This window comes from Rutidosis leptorrhynchoides, chromosome 8 (genome assembly GCF_046630445.1).
Source record: "Rutidosis leptorrhynchoides isolate AG116_Rl617_1_P2 chromosome 8, CSIRO_AGI_Rlap_v1, whole genome shotgun sequence".
Lineage (NCBI taxonomy): Eukaryota > Viridiplantae > Streptophyta > Magnoliopsida > Asterales > Asteraceae > Rutidosis > Rutidosis leptorrhynchoides.
In genome coordinates, this window is record NC_092340.1 from 107,064,505 (window position 1) to 107,084,516 (window position 20,012).

The 20,012-nt window shown below is 31.7% G+C and overlaps 1 long non-coding RNA gene across 2 annotated transcripts; it reads left to right on the forward strand.

Annotated features, from left to right (window-relative positions):
- Positions 1–4,673: 4,673 nt before the first annotated feature.
- LOC139864931 (uncharacterized) lies at positions 4,674–7,636 on the forward strand. 2 transcript variants are annotated; one of them, XR_011764539.1, is made up of 7 exons: positions 4,674–4,741; positions 5,021–5,154; positions 5,407–5,469; positions 6,762–6,808; positions 7,006–7,057; positions 7,245–7,327; positions 7,471–7,636. It is a non-coding gene; the product is annotated as an uncharacterized lncRNA (long non-coding RNA). The 2 variants fall into 2 exon arrangements; XR_011764538.1 differs by lacking the exons at positions 4,674–4,741; positions 5,021–5,154; positions 5,407–5,469 and having other exon boundaries at positions 6,560–6,808.
- The last annotated feature ends 12,376 nt before the right edge of the window (positions 7,637–20,012 follow it).

A 20,012-nucleotide genomic window follows, 5' to 3' on the forward strand; every position in this document is an offset into this window, starting at 1 on the left:
TATATATTCGATTTCAAATACTTCATTTAATCATAAGTTGATTACGTCTGATTAGTTTGCAAGTCCTAACACAAGTTATACGAGTTATGGGTTGAGTAAATCAATACAGTCGATGCATTTGAAGAAGATGAAGAGGGAGTATATATCAGAATAGTTCAGGGATAAATATATTTGGTTTCAATAATAAAACAGAAAACAGGCTTCAGCCCAACGGTTTAGAGAGTTGTGGGGTGTGGGAGAGGTCGGGGGTTCGAGACTCGGTTGAGGCATTTCTTTTTATGCCGAATTTTGGAGGTAGTTTCATATTTTTTTTTTTGTTTATTCTTACCAATATTGTTATTATTAATATTATTATTATTTGTATTGTTAATATGATTATTATTCTTATTATTATTACACTTATCATTGTGTATGAGAGTCATTATTATTATTAAGTATTATGTATTACTATAAAAACTTTTATTTTCATTATCATTATTAATAAACTTTTCATTTAATTAAAATTATGGTTATTGTCATAAGGGATATTATTAAAACTAACATTAACAGTATGATCTATATCATTATCATTAAAATAGTTACGATTATGAAAATACAAGTATTAATGACGTTCTTAATGTTGTAAGTATAAAAATATAGATTTTTATATACAAAAATATATTACATAATTTAACTATATTAAAATCTATATATATATATATATATATATATATATATATATATATATTAAATGGAAATATATAAATACATAATACAACTTATAAAGTATTAACATAACAGATATATTCTAAATAATAAATAGATTTATTCGATTACGAGTATATATTTTAATAAATATACAAATGATATAGGTTCGTGAATCCGAGGCCAACCCTGCATTGTTCAGTTGTTCAAGATAGTTACATGTATTTTTACTACAAAATACATTATGTGAGTTTCATTATCCCCTTTTTAAATGCTTTTGCAATATATATTTTTGGGACTGAGAATACATGCACTGTTTTTATAACTGTTTTACGAAATTGACACAAGTAATCGAAACTACATTGTATGGTTGAATGATCGAATCGAATATGCCCCTATTTAGTCTGGTAATCTAAGAATTAGGGAACAGACACCCTAATTGAAACGAACTCTAAAGATAGATCTATCGGGCCCAACAAGCCCCATCCAAAGTACCGAATGCTTTAGTACTTCGAAATTTATATCATGTCCGAAGGAGGATCCCGGAATGATGGGGATATTCTTATATGTATATTGTGAATGTCGGTTACCAGGTGTTCAATCCATATGAATGATATTTTTGTCTCTATGCATGGGACGTATGTTTTTGAGAAATGGAAATATGAAATATTGTGGTCTATTAAAATGATGGAAATATTTATTTATGTTAAACTAATGAACTCACCAACCTTTTGGTTGACACTTGAAAGCATGTTTATTCTCAGGTACGAAAGAAATCTTCCGCTGTGCATTTGCTCATTTTAGAGATATTACTTGGAATCATTCATGACATATTTCAAAAGACGTTGCATTCAAGTCGTTGAGTTAATCAAGATTATTATTAAGTCAATTATAGATAGATATATTATGAAATGGTATGCATGCCGTCAACTTTTGATGTGATGAAAGAATGTCTTTTCAAAAATGAATGCAATATTTGTAAAATATATCATATAGAGGTCAAGTACCTCGCAATGTAATCAACTGTTGTGAATCGTTTATAATCGATATGGACTTCGTCCGGATGGATTAGGATGGGTCTTTACATTAACCACTCACGCGTTCATCTCCTACACAGTTATACCCGTCCTCAATTGCGTGCCCTTGAGGAAACCCGCACCAATCACATACGGGACATGGACGGTAACCCTTTTACCCCACAACGTGATGTAGGAAATGTGTCATGAGTAGATATTCATGACAGAGATGAAATTGTGGATTAATATGTATTCAACAGGGATCGAACTCATGACCTTCCTTAAAGAAAGCATGTCACCAACCGTTGTACCACATCACAACTTCACCAGGTCATATTAATTAGTAAAGAGGTTAGAAAATACTTGTTTGTTTTTATTTAAGTCTCATAAATAAACAAAAGAAAAATCGCCATATATGATAGCGAGCTTTGACCCATTACTAATTAATAAAATAATATATTTTTAATATAATGTATCTTAATCATTATTATTATTATTATTATTATTATTATTATTATTATTATTATTATTATTATTATTTTATTATTACTATTATTATTTTAAAAGCTCAATAATTAAAATTCCAACAAACCCACTAGGAGAGGAATGGAAAACCCTTACATCATAACTAGAGATGATAATGGATTAAATATTGATCGGGTAAGCCTATATCCATATCAATATTCATTTAATTTTTAAATTTCATATCTATATTCATATTCATTTAAATATAATTCATCCATCCATATCCTTATCTGTAGGATGAAGCGAGTAAATAGGTATTCATTGGATGTTAAGTTTTTCTAAGAAAGATATGCATTTTGAAATAAAATCAGCAAAGTAATTTTAACAAAGATATGTAACTATTCGCATAGTTGTATCTTTACAATCTATATTTTTTATAACATTTTAATAGTTTATAATGTACACATATAAGGATATGTAAATGTAACCGCATATATTTAAGTAAATACGTATATATTTATATGTAAATATGTATTTCGAGTGGTAAATGAATATATTCATGAATGAAAACTTATCATCCATACCCGATTCACTATTTTTTTCATATTATTCATATCATATCCATTATCATCCGTTTAAATTATTCATATCCATTTAAATGGATCTCAGACATTCATTGCCATCCCTAATTCATAACATACACCAAAATAACTACTCCGTAATAATCAAATTATTATCTTATTTATGAGCATTTGTATATACTTCTTGGCAGTCATCATTCTTTTATTGGGTTAATATATGTGATTCTTATTCCCTGAAAGGGTAGTTAAAATCACTGTTGCAAAACACCCCGTCTCGAGCCGTCTCGACGCCCGTCTCGACGGTTTGGTGACTAATCCGTCCCGTCTCGAAGAAAATCATCTAATATTACAGTCAACGCACAAAATTCGGGTAAAGTTGAAAAAAATTGGGTCAAAGTCGGTCAAAATTCAAAAAAGCCAGAAAATCGGTAAAATATATCGTGTTTTAGTTTGAATTTGTTGTATTAAATTAACGATGATAGCAATTATGGGTACAAATTAATTAATTAAATTTTTTAGCTTTAAATATGTATACATATATGCATTTTTATACTTATATATTTAAAAGTCAACTTTGGTCAACGTCCGTCTCGACCCCGTCTCGAACGTCTCGACCTTTTTAGGACCCGACCGTCTCGACCCCGTCTCACGTCTTTTGCAACCTTGGTTAAAATACGTATTAAGATGGATTCCTTACCTTGATTAGATGATAAAATATGAATTGCAAATCTATACTATATATGAAATGGCTTAGAACATGACATCCCTTCAATATTTTTACCTTAGGTTAAAAAAAATCAAAGGACACTTGGCACAACATGAGATATCCTTGCTTACATCATCAAATAAATAACATTTTTTATTATCTAAAAAAAAACGTATTTTAAAAAAAATTAAATCCGGACAATAAAAAAGCTTCACGCGTGACTGATTTATTTTGAAAAAACTTCAGCTTTTTCACTTCTCCATATCATATCAGGCTTTTTGATTTTTACTTATTCCCAAACAGTATTTCTTATCTATCAAACATATTTACCCTATTTCATTATTTCAGTTTTCAATTGTGATTTTCAAACAACCACCATCACTCATCGCCACCATCGCCCATCGCCGCCGCCACCATCGACCATCGCCAGCGCCACCAACGTCCATCGCCAGCGCCACCATCGCTCAATGTAAGTTTTAATTTCTTCACACACAATACTTTCAGTTTTGATTATTTAATTTCTTCTTTAACTAACAATTACTGAGTTAGGCAATTTTTAGGGTTTACTAACAACTCTCAACTTGCTATCAGTTTTACTTCAAAGTCTGTATCTTCAAATTAAATAAGGTGACGTTCCAATTTAAATTTTTGATTTTTATATATAAATTTTCTTCTTTCTTTTTAAGAATTACATGATTCTTGCAAATGGGTTTAAATATGTCAGAGTGTGGTTAGAACTATACATGTTAATCTTATCTTGAATTCAATTTTTCTTAGTTTTAATCTGATATCTCTTCTTTTGATCTGGTTTTAGAGTTTTTTTTTGCTTGATATACCCTTGCTGGATTAAGCTGCAGATGGTGCCGCATAACATGCCTACACACGAGTTAATATGCAGGTTTTGATTTTCAATTCTTTTCCAACTTATTTTGTTAGAAAATTTTTATTCAACTTTTAGACATGGATTAAAAAATGTTAGGTTGTTACTCTTTTATACTCCGTAATTAGGTTTGTGTTTTGTTTGTTTAGTCAGTGGTTTGTTTTAATTTTAGGGGTTTTTTTTTGCTTGATAATTGTAGGGATTTTATTTTGCTTGCATGATTATATTAGGCAATAAGAGTGTTTGAATTTATTGATCATTAGAATTTTAACCCTTATTCTTTGTTATATCTTAGGGTTTATGTTAAATTTTTTTAAGGTTTATGATTTGGTTTGATTCTCTGCAGTTTTCTGCTGATGAAGACACCATAACTGTTCGATAAAATGCCCAAGAGAAAAAACTAACAAAGGTATAACATTATTGATATATGTTTTGTTTTCTTTGATTAATATTTGTTGTTGGTAGGTAATTTGTATCAACACTTATCATTATCTTGGATTCATCACTTATAAAACCTGAAATTTTTTTTAAAAAAATCACTAATGGATAAAAATAAATGTGTGCCTGACATCCTCATTCAACTGCACGCCTCCTACTCCTTTTTCTAATTGTGTGTATTTTATCAAGAATTCAAAATTCAAATGTATCTCTTCATTAAACCTCGAGCTGTACAATTTAACATTACCAGCAGGTATGCTTTCAATCCAGACGATTGAATCTTCATTCAATCAAAAAATCATCATCTGCACTTCTGATTCTTACAAATGGCCTCAATAATGAGACGATTTCTTCATCATTCTTTCCGAGAAGCCTCAATAACAGGTTAGTATTGGATTAGTCGACTTGCCCTAATTTTTACTTCTTGAAGAAATCTTCCAAATACATGTTAGTCGATTTGTTTTAGATTATTTTTTTGTTTTATGTTTATTGAAATTACTTTTGTTTTATGTCTATTCAAACTTTACTATATTCGTTAATGTTTTTCATTATCAATTTGTTTTGTTGCTTATATGATTTGGTATGTTGCTTATATGATTTGTTATGACTTTGATGCACATTTATATGGTTTTGTAGGTATTTTCGTTGATGCACACAAGGTGTTCGATGAAATGACGTATATGAATTTGTTCATTGAAGGTTAGTAAACTTTATAGAAAGTAAGGTATATAAATATCTACTTTACATATATGTATATAAAAAATTGCATTCAGATGTACAAATTATATGTGCTTTTTAATTATTTGTGGTGAATGTTGCAATTTGGCAACACGTATTTGTTAGTTACTGATTTTGTAACTTTTTAACTTTGTTTAATCATTTGAAGTTTTCTATCAAGATTGCCTTTAAATTATTTTTAAGCACCTGATTTTGAAGTTTAATAATGTAAATATTTCTGTTTATTAATTACATTTGAAACTTATCTTAAGATTGCCTATAAGTTAACTTTAAGCACCTTATTTTGCTTTTGAATAATGTAAGAACTGCTTTGAAAATGAATGTTCATAAACCTCATAAGAAATGTTATACGACATTATTTAGAGTCATGGTGTTGTGTATTGTTGTATTTTATTTGTGTTATTGTGAATTCGTAATCCATTTCAAGCTGATGTTTTGGAGGGTTCATGTACTACCCTGAATATGGTAAATGCTGCCCTAAGGTAATTAAACATGATAATAGATGATTTGGGTGTTCTTTTCTTTCGTAGATTTGAAATGTTGCTAGATATATTTGTTTTTGCAACTTTGTGTAATCGTATTGGGAGCGGTTTGATTCAATAATATCTACTTGATCTAATGTGCTAATAAATAATTTTTTTATTTTGCAATAGTTTATGTGTTTCTTCTACTATGGTTGTAGTGGAGTTTTAACTCATTTACTTTTGTATGTCTTAGCTTGGGTTATGTGTTTTTATGTAAGTTTCTTATCGTGTTAGCCTTTATATGCTACTACAAATTAGTCACTAATCTGTTCATTCTTAGCATCGTAAGTTGGGTGGGTCACATGGGTTAGCTATTTGAAAAATATATGTGACAATAGTAATGATCTTTACCGGGCCATTGAGGCAAGACAATGCTTAATGACATTTTATATGAAGCTTTACTAATGTTTTTTTTAATTAATTTTAATGGATGGTATAGGTAAAATATCACTTGCAGATATTGCTACTATAAAAGGTATGGATGGGTTTTTGATTTTGTAGATTTTCATTAAAGGTTGTTTGAATGATGTTTGTATATCAGTATGTAAGACATATAATTTTTACTAAATTTAATGTAAGCATCATAATTCAACACTTGATTTATAGCTTGCAGATCCTTTTAAGCTTCTGAACTAAGTTTTAAATAGAAATATTTACTGATGTTAGCTTAGTTTTGATGCCTTCATTTCGAACTGATGTTTGGCGTGATGCAATACGGATGTCCGATAGGTCAAGAGGGTTTGAATTTCGAAATGCTTAGCAAGACATGAATCAAGGTAAATTTTTAGTTTTTTAAGAAATTTTTTATAGCAAATTAAAGGCCTACTATGCCAATAATGACACAATGTCATCCCAAATGAAATAAAAGGTCTATTTTTGATCTTAAAATTTTGGAAACATGCACATGAGAATATGCAATGTTGTGTAGAAAGTAGTGAAAGTGATCTTAAAAGTTTCCTATAACTTGATGCAGCTGGACAATTGACGAGGTACATTTGGCTTCTAAGTGAGTTAAAATTGTATAGGTGAGTAATAGTTTTGTAGCTTCTATATGGGTTAAAACTGTATATGTGTAGTTTTGCTTACTACTCCGTACATTAAGACACTCGACGATTGCCTCTATTATATAGCTAAGGTAAACGAATTTGCTACTAATATTATGTCTCTTATGTTAAATGACAAAAAATTATATCTTCTATTTGATATGTGCAGGTTTGTGTCAAAATGGGTGATGTTGTATCGGGTTGTGTTAAAATGGGACATTTTTTGGAACGGGGCATTTGCATTTTCTTACAGTAAGTTCCTTCTTAAAATTTTTGACATCGTCCTTTTATTTACAGTCAAAAATGTGCTTAGTGGAACTAAATTTTAAAAATTGTGTCATATTGCTGTAGTAATGTTGCATGGCTTGTACTAACATACAACTTATGTTTTAAAGTTGCAGTATGATTTGGAGTTTGTTTTTGGGAAGAACTCACATGCATTTGTTCATGATGACTATATGAATAAGCTTGAATGTATCTAGCTCATGCGCAAGCTTGGTGCCAACAGTTATGCAAATAAATGTTCTCAACTTTGACATTTACATTAAGTAGCTTATAGGATCAGTGATTTTATATCTTATTGTAGTGCCATCTATTTCATGTATATGATTTTCAACTATACTTTTACAATGTTGAGTTCAGCAAGTTTAAGATGTTGCCCAATATAAATCATTCAACAATTTTTTCTTAAAAAACCCGTGAAACTACGGTCCCTTCACTAGTTGTGCACATCTATTTATGGTAATATATATTATTAAATTTGTTTCCGTAGGTGTTAAAAGAGAATAAATTCCGTAGAAACAGCTTCTGGGTTTGATAGTTTAGATATGCACATTGAACAGAATGAAACTTTCGCTTATTATGCATCCTCCAATTATTAAATTTAAATATCAATTTATTTTTATTTTTTTTTTTGAAAACCCGCAAACATTTTATTTACACAAATATATGTACAATAGTTTATGCTTCTAACATGAGTACAAAGAAAAGAGAAGCATGTTTCGCACAGTTTAAAATTTAGATGCTAAGTTAGCATCATACACAAACATCACACACTATATTATCAACTTACAAAACAAATAGGATTATGAAACCAATTATGTCAATCGATAGATTTTTCTTTGAATCTCTTTGCGATCCACTCGAAACTTTTCATTTGAATCTCATTCAACGCACACGGAGTGTTCCAACATTTATTCTTGAAGACCGTTAGGTTTCGATTTTTCCATAGGAGTTATCTAGTAATCCAAATTACCCCTTGCCAACATGGGCGAAACTACTTGGGGGCAAGGGGGACGCCCGTCCCCAGTGGATATTTTTTTTTAGTGGAAAAATTTTGAATTTTTCGACTTTCCCTCAAGTGGATTTTTTTTTTTGGCTCCAAAACCTACATATTTTTCCCAAAACCTGCAAATTTTACCCAAAATTCTCCAACATTTGCTCCAAAATCTTCAAATTTTGCCAAAAAACTTTCAACTTTTACTCAAAAACCTTCATAATTTGCCTAAAAACCTCAATTTTTTGCCCCAAAACCTCCATATTTTGTCCAAAAAAATTGCTACGGTTCACTGCTTGCCAAATACACTTGCTCGAATCCGAATTTAAAAGACTCGACATACCTTGTATAAGATCATCAAGATAAATGTTTGATACACTATCAAATCCCCAACAATTGAAAACTTTAAGCCACCCTTCATACACTTTTTTGCATGCATGGAGGGAGTGATCCACCGATTCGGTATCGCCATCACAAAGTGGACAACGAACCGAGTGGAGATCAATCCCTCGTTTATCTGGCTCTACTCGAACCGGTAGTCATTGTCTTCTAGTCCTCCAAATAAAAAGTTCAACTTTTTTTGGTACCAAATTGTTCCTTAGTGATTCCTTCGCGTGTGCACCGCATATATTTTCTTTGACTTGATCAAGTTTGAGAAGCTTTTTGAAGTGGGCATCCCATTATTATTTATGCACCATCTTCATGTATCTTTCGAACCAGGAAATAAAGTAACCGAATGTAGCAGCTCAGTTAATTCTTCCAACTCGCCATTAACACGACCCGTAGGCTGTCTTGTCCAACCCCAATCTGCTACGGCTTTTGACCGATCCCAAATTAACATGTCTTTGACTGAAGCTCCAGGGTTTGACTCAAGTCTTGCAAGTCTTCTGATTTTATCTTTCAAAGCAAAGCCACCAAGCCACGAATCCCCCCAAAAACTAGTAGAAGCTACATCCCCGATGTCACGACCCGGAAAATTTAGACTAATTTTAACCAAACTCTCGATATGATTTAGTATTCTTGACACAATAAGCAAAGTCTGTTAGGTTGAGTCTCGAAAATTTTGAACTGTTTCATATATTCATTTGACCTTCGACTGCTCTCGACGATTCACGAACAATTATTTGTAAGTAGATACATATATATTTAAATATATATTTATATATATTATAATTGGATTAATATATTATATGTTTATTTTAGTAGTTAAACTTGCTATTTAAAAGTGTTTATATATAGAAAGAGAATATATTAAAAATACATGATTCCGAGCCTAATCAATAAACGTCAGTGACACTCGGTTGACGTTTCGTTAGTTTTAACATAGATACAATACATGTTCATGAATGATTAAGATAAAAGTTGGACTGTAAATTGATTACGCAGATTTTAGGTTGTTAGAAATATTTTTACATTTTTAAATTTAAATATTAATACTCCGTAAATATGAATTGAAACAGAAAATAAATAATTATTGAACCTTTTTGGTCAGGTTTCAAACAGGTAATGAGTGAAATAATTTAATATGCTTAATCTAAAAGTTTGGGATTTTTAGGAACACTTTTATACGACAACTGATTAGCATTAGACACGATTTAATACCCCGTGAAACATTAATAAGTTAAGAATCCGGCTGCTGAACTGTGTTTTTACACGTTTCACTTCATATGATTTATTTATATTATTATATTATAATTATTATCCGTAAATTCAGGAGTTAACATTTAATTTACTGTATATGTATTTGTTTGTTTCACAAAACTACAACTAATCACCTTAATTATTAGCTCTCTCTATATCTATCTATATTTAAACATATACACATATCAGAGGGGAATTGATCAGCCCATACCCACTTTACATTTTTTTTTCTCTTTTTCAAGATCACCACCGGATACCACAATCAACCGCCACCACAACTATCAAGTTGTGTGTTTCTTCATGTTTCGATCATCGGTTACAACCGAGACCCAAAACCCACTTACAACTATGATGTCCATCGTGATCTTTTGCTACTCTCCATGAACCCACTTCGGGTTTTGCTACTACCATTTGAAGACCACCTTGTTTTCCCTTCTATTTCCTTCGGTCACCATGTGCAATCGAGCTACTTCTGCTACCTTTGGCTACGGCTACAACTATGAACCATCTACACCCTCACCATAACCAAAACGCCACCTTCGCTATCTATTTATTTTGTTTCGAATGACAAATACCCACAACCCGATTCCTTTTTCTGTTTGTCGAGACACAACTCAACACCCCAATCCACCACTATCCACCACCTCAACACCTTAACAACCGCTAACCAACACAACCACCTTCACGGCAACCATCGTTCACTAACCATAACCACCATTAATCACTTCACTTAATGCATTATTCAAACCACCATAGACAACCACCATGATTATCACCACCATCAGTCACCCTTGGCCAACACCACCGTACCATCACCCTATAACCCCTTCCATCACCACCCATTTACGAACCATATTCCACCACCTTCATTAAACCACCTTAACACCACCCTCGATCCACCATAAAACTGTTACTGAAGCTGTTTTGTTTAAACCGTAACAAACCACCACCGGAGCACCACTTTAAAAACCATCCATCGCCACCATTGACAACTCATATCATCACAAAAACCTGCGATTGTTTCGGTTGTGTTACCGTTTTGCTAGTCGCCCTTTTATGTTTTCTATTAATGATGACGAAGAGGTTGCAAGTGGGGAAAGTAATACAAGTTATGGCCTACACTTTTTGTTAGTGGGAGTAGGTGATGCAGTTCGAAAGTTATCAGACAAAAAAAAACGGGATTGTTTTGTATTGTTTTTGCATCGGACTCCCTTTGGGCCGTGATCAAAATATATGTTGGGCCAAGACCCATTTTATTTTGGTGGGCTGGAATGAATCAGTTTCCTGATTGGGCCGAGATAAAACGGTTATATATATTTAGCATGAATATGATTTCAGATATGAGCGAATGGCTCAATGGTTTGAGGGTTGTGTTGAGAAGTTAGGGGTCGTGGGTTCGAAACTCGCTTGGGAAATTTTTCAATCTTTTTAAGGTTGTATTTATTATTATTATTATTATTATTATTATTATTATTATTATATTTATTATTATTTCACGAATACTAATATTGATATTATGAATATTATCATTAATAATATAATTAAAAATATGTAGGATTCTTAATAGGATTATAAAAAAAATATAAAAAGTATAAATAGAAATATTATAATGAATAAAAGCATAATTAAGATATGATTTAAATGAATTATTAAGTATTATTATTATCGTTAATATTATTACTAATATTATTATGATCATTAATATTATTATTATTATGATTAGTATTATTATTAAAAGTAAAATCATTATTTTTATAGTTATTATTATTAGTATTCATTATTGATAAAAGTACTATTTTGATAGAAATTATCATTTTTATTATTATAACTATTACTATTATTATTATAGGATGAAACGACTTTTTATTATTATTATCAATATTATTTTATCAAATAACTAGTAGTTATATAAAACTATATTTACTACATATAACATAACTATATTAATACCTTTATAATAAATATTAATAAATGTAACTAAATAGGTTATTAATGAAACACATAATAAAAATAACAATTAAATCACGAATAATATATAAATTTGTTCGATTATAAATATATGTGATAATATATATACTTGATATAGGTTCGTGAATCCGAGACCAACCTTATACTTGTTCAATGTCGTCCTATGTATTTTTACTACAAAATACAGTATGGTGAGTTTCATTTGCTCCCTTTTTAATTGTTTTTGCAATATAAATTTTTGGGCTGAGAATACATGCGCTGCTTTTATAAATGTTTACGAAATAGACACAAGTACTTAAAAATACATTCTACGTTGAGTTGTACCACTGGCATACTTCCCTGTAGCTTGGTAACTACTATTTACATGGGTATTGTAAACGCGAATCCTGTTGATAGATCTATCGGGCCTGACAACCCCAACCGGACTGGACGACCAGTATTCAACGGTTGCACAGTACTTCGTTTCGGTGACTACACTTGGTACGGTGTAGTGAGATTTCATAATAAAGGGAATATGCGACGTGATTAAATCTTAAGTATGGTTACCAAGTGCTCAACCACTTAGAATGCTTTACATACACTTGCGAGTGTATTATGTTTATGATTATGAAATCTTGTGGTCTATTAAAATATTGAAATGATTGTTATGATAAACCTATGAACTCACCAACCTTTTGGTTGACATTTTAAAGCATGTTTATTCTCAGGTACGAATTAAGTCTTCCGCTGTGCATTTGCTCAATTTAAGGACATTACTTGGAGTCGATCATCGCAATGGGACCAAATGTTGATGACTTCGTCCAGGTGGATAAGGACGGGTTGTTACACCCGATGTTTCTAACAAATGAGTTACTAAACCGAACACCAAGAGAGTCAATGTAGTAACCTGTATCAATAACATTAGAGTAAACAAATTTATGCGATCTACTTTGGTGATTTTCATCACAAAGGAGACCACCCGAAGGACCATAAGTACTCGAGATGACCTTAACCCATAGGGAATCGGTTTCGGTTTTAAACCTTTTAATACCCTCCTTCAATCTTATCATTGAACACATTCACCATTTGTAATTGATCACACGTGTACATATGTTGAACTTTACTTAAACTTTTGTAAACTTTCTGCTACTTGCTCACTCGAACCAAAAAAAAAAAAAACAGAACTAACTTTTTCTCTCACAACATGAAGATCTATCTCAAAGTGTTTTGATCTTTCATGAAAAACATGATTTTCAGCAAGTAGTAAGACAAACTTATTATCACATAAAAGATTAACATGAACAAGATAAGCAATCTTAAAATCTGTTAACAATTTAAAACTCAAACAATTTCAAAACTCAAACAATTTCACGGGTAGTAGCAACTAATGCTCTATATTCAGACTCTATAGAAGATCTAGAAACATTTTGTTGTTTTTTTTACCTTTCCAAGAAACTAAAGATCAATTTAAAAATAGACTATATCCAATTAAGATCTTCTACTTCCCAAACATTTACCCCAATCAGCATCTAAGTATGCTTTTAAACCAAAATCAAAAAGAGTTGTAGTAATGGAGATACCTTTACGTGGTGAAATCTTTAAGTACCTTAAAATACTAAAGCTAACTTAACATGAAACTCCAAAGAAGAATGCATAAACTGACTAAGACACTGAACAGAAAAAGGATATGCCCGGTCTAGTTAAAGTAAGATAAATAAGTTTACCAACCATATTTTGATACTCAGTTATATTCAAAAACAATTTATCCTTTTAAATTTCATCACTAGAAATCATGCAATTTGTTTCAAGAGGAGTTTGAATAGGGTTATTGCCAAGCATACCAAACTCTTGTAATAACTCTATACAATATTTTCTTTGACTTAAGCATAACCCATTATCAGTTTTAATAACCTCAATTCTAAGAAAATATTTTAGTTCTCCTAAATCTTTGATCAAAAACTTAGTCTTTAAAAAAGTCTTAGCATTTTCATTCTTAGTATTATCACTACCAGTGATGATAATATCATTAACATATATAACAAGAAAACGGTATATATGTCACAGAATAAAGTATATAAAGACAGATCACTAACAGATTGTTTAAAACCATAGTCAATTAAAGAAGAAGTAAGTTTTTCATTCCATTGCCTATCAGCTTGCTTTAAGCCATATAAAGACTTAACCAACTTACAAACTTTAGGATCATTCTCACTAAAGTACCCTTGAGGTAACTTCATATATACATCTTCAACTTAGTCTCCATATAAAAAAACATTATTTATGTCAAGTTGGATAATAGACCAATCATTTTGTATAGAAACATTTAATAAACAAGTCATTTTAGCAACTAGAGAAAAAATCTTCTCATAGTCTATACCCTTCCTTTGACTTTAATCCTTTGCAACCAACCTAGCCTTATACCTCTCAATCTCTCCAGAAGACTTATACTTAATTTTGTAAACTCATTTGCATCCTATAGGTTTCCTTCTCTCTGGTATTTCTGTTACAATCCATGTATATTTTTGTTCAAGGCCTCCATATCATTATTCATGGCATCAACCTAGTTAGGATTTTTAGATGCCTCATAATAACTTACAGGCTCAACATACTTATCCAGATTAGAGAGATAACTTCTAAAAGTCTCATAAACATGGCTAAAATTAACAACATTGGACAAAGGATATCTTACTTTGGTACCAATTTCAAAGTCTTAAAACTTGGTAGGGAAGGTCCTAGACCTATCTGACCTCCTGGCAGTCACATTAGGTGGGTCATTAACAGGTTGATCAATAAGGTTCATCTCCTTCTTCAGAGTTAGAATTATTTAAAGTGTTTCCCTCAGGGAAGTCATTATTTTTATCTACAAGTGTTGCAGTGGTATCATGAACACTTGATTCAGAAGAATCATCAGCATACACATGGTCACTGCCACTGCCCTCTCTATCATCTATTTTCCTTTCATTATTGAGACTTAAAGCAGGATTTGATGTCTCAAAACTATTGAAAAATATAAATGATCAACATTTTCAAAAGAATTCAACTACTTAATATCAACAAGTTTAAAAGGAAAAACATTTTGATAAAACTTTACATCCCTTGAAAACAAAACAACTTTCTTGTCCAAATTAAAAAGTTTATAACCTTTTTTAAAATTTGAATAATCAATAAACACAATTTTTAGATTTTCTTTAAATTTATCAGACCATTAAAAATAGTAGAGAAACAGAGACAACCAAACACCCTTTTGTGGGAAAGTTTAGGCTTAAAGCCAAAAAATTTCTTAAAAGGAGAATGACCATTAAGAATAGAAGAAGGTAACATGTTTATAAGATAAGTAGAAGTCAATATACATTCAGACTACATAATAAGTGGTAAACCACTTTGAAACAATAAAAATCAAGACACATTTAACAAGTGTATATGTGATGTGTCAAGAGTGTGTGCGGTAGTGCTTAACTTATCTTTCAACTTTTAAATTTATAAAACCTTTATTTAATACACTTTAACACCCTAACGAGCAACAAAACCCGATCACATGTAGTATTTTAGGTTATCGTCCCAAGAGAGCGTAGATGCGGATAAGAGTTGTTTTATTATTTAATTCTTATTAAAGAATTGAAGATATATTTTTATGTCTTTTTATGTGATAGATTCTTATCTCTTAGGAAAGAGATGCTTTAAAGATAAACAAGACAATAAAGTAAAGTAAGGAATTGAAGATTCAAAAATAAACAAATAAAAGTAAAAGCAGTTACATGAACAACCAACTCATACGGAAATCATATTAGGCAGGTTTCATAACTTATATGAACATAAAGCAGAATAATAATCATAGACCAACTATTATCCCTTAATAGGTTAAGCTAGTATCGCATATCATTCAACAAGTAGGACTAGATATGTGATGTGCATAACTAACATCTTAATTCTTCATGTTCAATTCAATTACATGATACACATTAATCTTGTGATGAGGATCAATATGCAAATAGACTGACAAATCATATAAGCTATTAAACACCAAGTAGATCAATTCAAGTTACTAGCTGAAAGTAAATTACTACTAAGTTCTCATGCAATCATCAATTAAACAAATCCAAACAAAGGTTCTTCGATTAAGCCTAACAATATCAAATTCTATTATATAATCGTTACTTCAATTTAAACAAGTTAATCACTATTAAGCTTTATAACTTAGTTGCATACAATTCAATTTAACAAGTTTGATGGACTAGATCTAAACAAGTAGCATGAATCGAATAATAGATCATCGGATCAAGTATTAATCAATCCTAAAATCATGTTATTTAATCATTAAGCATGGCAAACATGTGTATTTAAGCATAACAGATTCGAAACAATTCAAACATCATTACAGAAACTTGACCATACAGATCTGGAAAAGAACCAGAAACTGTACGGATAAAGCACATGAAGCCGGCGGCTTCCTCCCAACCAAGCCAGCGGCATGGATTGGTGAGGCCGGCGGCTTCATCTGATTCCCCGATGATGTTCAATTTTCATCCACGTAACCACTATGAACATTTAGTTCATAGCAGAAGACGAACAGAAATAATTGCAGTAAATAAAATAGATTAAATAATAAAATAAAGATAGAATCATACCTTAAAAAGGTAGATGCAAGAAACTTGAATTAAAAACTCGAATGATTCTTGATTACAATGATTAAATCTAATCTAAGGGTTTAAAGAAAACCCTAAAAATAAAAAATAACTAAGCAGAATTATTGAATTCTGAAAACTACATATGAAAACTGAGACTAGAGGCCTTTATTTATAATGTTCAGAAACGGTGGCCAAGCCGGCGGCTTCAGTGGGAAGCCGGAGGCTTGCCTTAGGTCGGTGACTCCTTCTGCAAGTTTAACTTAATCCGCAAGCACAAATCTTTTAACCGTCATAATTAAGCCGGCGGCTTCAGGGAAGGCCGGTGGCTTTAGGGAAGGCCGGCGGCTTCAATGATTCGCCAAATCTTTCTGATTTTGTTTCCATTTTTACTTGAACTTGATCGACAAGTAGAGAAACCGTGTTCATTAGGCCGGCGGCTTCAGGCTGAAGTCGGCGGCTTCCTTTGCTTTTTTACTTGATCAACAAGTTCTTTCAATTTTAAAGAGATTCTGGAACATTCTGGCGTATTCAACCCCAGGCCGGCGGCTTCCTTGTATCCATGCTGGCGGCTTCAATCAACTTTTCTGATCTTTCCTGTTTTTGATCCTGTTTTAACACATTTCTCAAACAAAATATTAAAAATACCTTTCTCTTGATTTTATCCATTTTTGTATGTTAAAGTACTTAATATGCCTTTAAAATGCCAAAATAACTCCTTAAAATGTATTCAAAAACATGTATAATTTAGGAGTTATCAATATGCTTTCTTTCAGCTACACCATTCTGCTGAAGGGCGTAGGCACAACTAGTCTGATGCACAATACCAAGACTTTCACACTACTGACTCATACTATAGTTAACAAACTCAGTTCCATTATCATTTCTAAAAGTTTATACAGTTTTATTAAACTGATTTAATAAGAGATTAAGAAAAACTTTAATCTTATCCAAAACATCACTTTTAGATTTCAAAAGATAAACCCAAACAGTCTTGGTATAGTCATCGACTGTTGTATTCACTCTTCTCAAATCTATTGTCATGTTTTGACTTTGGAGATCTTTTTCTTTCAACTTTGAATTTAAATTATTTTATTTATATTTTATATAATTTCGATGAAATTTATATCAATGGATTGGTTTTTGAATATATTTATAAAGGTAAACGTTAATCAAATATTATTTAACACATCAAAAATAATTTAAAGTGAAAGTTGAAAAGAAAAGACCTTTAAAGTCAAAAGGACATTAAATTTGGGACATAGGGAGTAACAAAGTACTTAAGCCTTCCTTACAACAATTCCTATATGGACCTCATAAGTGAAGATAAACTAATTCACCTAAAACTGTTGACTTGTGGTCACTTAAAGAAAATTGTTCCCTTGTTTGCTTGGCCCCATGACACAAATCACAAACACCAACACTTGTATAACCTGAGCCATTAACCCTTTTCTTAATAATCCTTAAGACAAGTTCTACTAGATGAACCAACGAAGCAGTGCTTCAACGGTACCCACCAATTTAGATCCATGGGCCCCATGTTGTGGAAGCTTTAGCAAAATGGCGCAAGTTCGAATCCCGGTGGCAACATGTATTTATCGTTGACTCTTTGGGTTGACTCGTGGGGTTTAGTCCTCTTACGTACGTCCTCATTGTACGTCCGGTACTTACATGGCCGTTGGAGTATCCCGCTTGCGGGTAGGTTCGTGCCTGCCACTCATGGGGTATCAGGGGGAGGTGTTTTACATGTATTACTCTCTTGTGGGGTGAGGGTGGTAGGTTGCCATAGGCAACACAGGGTTAAGGTGTCCCTGCCGATCTATACTTTTAGCAAGTTCTACAGGATGACCAAGGCTATAATACCACACATTATGAGACTTATAACAATTAACAGAACAAGCCGTACCGCTACACTCATCGAACAAGTACGAACCACCAAGTTGCCTACCAATTTTGACACTCTTCATAAAATTTAAATCCCAAGCATAACAATTATTCAAATCAAAACTAATAATCAACTTACTATCCTTAATAACCATGTGAACGGATAATAAAATGACATTATATTCAAGAACACCAAGAACATCATACAAAATTAAATCATCAATCAATTCTAAGTTTCCAATTCTAACAATTTTTAAAAGTTCCATTTAATTGACCAATTATCATTTGTAAACCAGACACATCTACAATATTAAATAAGTTTTTGTAGATCTAGTCATGTGTTGTGTTAGTCCCGAATCTATAATCCAACCCATGGAATCCTTTCCATCCCATTTGTTAGTATTCATATAGAAAAATCATTAAAATGATCATTAAAAAACACATTATGGTTATTAAAAATACTTCCCATATTACTGAGAGCATTACTACCAACAGACTTATCATTCAACACACTCAGATGCTTAGAAACCCGATCTTTAGTAAGCCAACATCACTAGTACTATAATCCTTAGAATCACCATGAGACACCACATTAATCATTAGAAACGACTTTGCCATTATTAGACAAATTATTCCTCACTTAACCCATCCAAGAGGATACTCAACAATGTTATAACACCTTTCAATTCTGTGTCCCACTTTATCACATTTAGTACATTTGAAATAAGGTTTTGGACTTCTTCCAATAACTCTTTTATTATCAAAATTCCTTGAAACAAGAAAAGCAGAAGTTTGTATTAGACGGGTTTAGTATTATGGCCCAAGTCCAATTGTGGGCTTGGGTCCGTTAGGGTTTTGTGTAACTAGGATTTATGTGTAGTCTATATATACCGATTCAATAATGAATAATAAGATACGGGGTTTAAGTGATTAACATGGTAATCAGAGCTTAGGGATTGATCCCGAGGCCTAATCGGCCGTCGCCGTCTCTATACCTCATGTCTAATCTTCATCTCCATCTTTTCTGTCTTTATTCATCTCCTTCAATCTATTCTATTGGTTCATTAAAAAAAAACCTAAAAGCTTCCGTCTCTTTACTACCCACAAGTCGAGCGGCTGTTTACTTTAAAGCAAAAAAAAAAAAAAAAAAAAAGTTCGACCTTTTGATTTTAGTTTCGTTTTAATTATCATGAAGTATCATCCATCATTGTGGCAAATTAGAATGCCCACTCATGCAACCATCGTAAAAGCCACCATCTCATACCTATTTATTTTTTACAGCCGCATCTTATGACTTTTTTTTTTTAATCTTTGTTTTTCCGCTCCTTATTTCCTTTTTCAATAAGTTACCTCATTAATAATGTAGACGAAGATTTAAGGATCTTAGGTCGCTTGCTAACAATCCTAGAGGCGGAATACACTAGAATTGGGTTAAACCGAGATATGAGTCGTATCAGAATCGAATAGATCAAACCTAGGACAATTACTAGATTAGATTGACGCCTAAACGAATATTTCGGTGGTATTTGGTGTTAGAGTTCGGCAGAGACAAAAACCTGTCGATTAG